This window comes from Ambystoma mexicanum, chromosome 2p (assembly GCF_040938575.1).
Source record: "Ambystoma mexicanum isolate Mex_15411 chromosome 2p, UKY_AmexF1_1, whole genome shotgun sequence".
Lineage (NCBI taxonomy): Eukaryota > Metazoa > Chordata > Amphibia > Caudata > Ambystomatidae > Ambystoma > Ambystoma mexicanum.
The window spans coordinates 1,448,964,304-1,448,966,237 of NC_090923.1; positions in this window are offsets into that span (position 1 = coordinate 1,448,964,304).

A 1,934-nucleotide genomic window follows, 5' to 3' on the forward strand; every position below is an offset into this window, starting at 1 on the left:
CTGGCCTTTTTCTCTGGCTGGGGGGTGGTGGTGGCGGTGGCCCTTGTCCCATGGTGTGATGTTGATGCCCTTGCGCCCCTCTCCTGACTGGCATCTTGCTCATCAGTGCCTGGGGGTTAGAAGAGATGCAGGTCATCAGTGATGGTGTCACATGCCAGCGACATACTATTGCGCTGTGATATATTCATACATTCATGCATCCATTTATTATAGGGGTGTGGCAATTGGTGTTCTGAGGGGGCATGTAGGCTATCAATGCATGGCAGGTGGCATGCCATTGATATGGGGTCTGTGTGTTGGGTTACATGGGCACGGTCGTGTTATGTTGCCCGTGTGTTGGTATTGGGATTGGCACACAGCATGCATTTGTGTGTGCCAGGGTGTGGCACGCATTCTTGACTGGATATGTTGATGTGGGTCTGGGACATGCATTGGCTTGCCTAGTTTCACTTCCACATCACTTGTGCTACGTCATGGTTTCCCCTACAGGGATGTGCAGGGTCACTCACCTCCTTCTGGGGATGATGCAGCGCCCATCTCCATCTCTCCAAATCCCTCTATTGACTCGGGATCAATGAATGAGCTGGCAGTTTCCTCCCAGGGCATCAGCTTTGCTGGTGAGTGTGGCCCCCACGCCTGTCGCCAAGGCCGCCCTCCTGTTGACTGCCAGGATGTTCCTCACCCTCAAGCGGAGGTCGTCCCACCTCTTGCGGCAGTCACGCACAGTACGTGGGGTGCTCCCCACAGCCGACACCCTCTGGGCAACCTCCTGCCAGATTTGCTTTTTCTTCATCTGGGCAGCATGCTTCATGTCATTTGACTTGATTATGTCTGCATGTGCAGCCAGAGTGTCCGCCAGCATGTTGAGCTCAGCGTCAGAGAAACGCTGTTTCTGCTTCCGGGGGGTCGTCTTCCGGGTGGCGTTGGACATCCTTAGGGTTTTCTGACGCAGCACGACACGAAAAGACTGGTGGTTAGGGAGGATGGCAATGGATTGTGTTTTTAAAGATGGCTCCGGCTCATTTCCAGTTCCTGCGCGATGACGTTATTTCCGGGTCCGGTTTTGCGAACCCGGTATTAGCATGGTGGTATTACAGTGCCGATATTTAGAGGTTGCTCCGAGGCAGTGCCGGTATCGGCGGGCTCCGTGATGCCGCTATAGGGCGGTTGGAGGGCCTTTAGCGGAATACCGGTATTGCCATTACCGGCATGGGGGTTCGCGCGTGCTCGCGCACTCGTAATCACCCGCTATTGGCGGGTTCATATGAGCACGGACCCGCTCTTACCGGCATGCCGGTAATGAACCAGTTTTTGCCGGACGACTCGTAATGAGGCCCAAAGACTTCTTTTAACTTTTTGAACTACCCAGACTAAGAGACACTGCTGCAAATATCATAAGGAAGAGCTGAAGTGGAAGTTGAAATGGTCCTACGGAGGTTTGTGGAAAAGCCTCACACATTTGAAAGTCTTCGACATCAGTGAAAGGTACAAGCCCATCTGAGGGAGAATTATAATATGAAATAAGTGAGGGGAAGGGAACCCCTTTACTAATGTAAATAAAGCTTGGGGAAGGGAACCCCTACAAGTGCTGTGATTGCGAGATCCGAGCCCGGCTGAGAGAGATCTACGTTGAATCAGGTACTTTTCTTGGGAGGTCCAAGCATAACAGAGCGAGACCTACGTGAACTATAAATGCCTTGAGAGGTCTGAGTTCGACAGAGGGAGACCTACGTTGAATCATGAAAGAACGTTTTTGTGTCCTTAAATCACTTTAACGTGGAAGGCCAAGCAGGCCCTGACCCACGTTTGGAACTGCCTTTTTTGATAACCTGAGTCAGAGTGTGTCATCCTGTCTACAGGGGCCGCCTTACTCCATGCTGTCCAATGTGGGGAGGAGAGCTGAATCAGCCATCTTGATCCTTTATGTTATAACA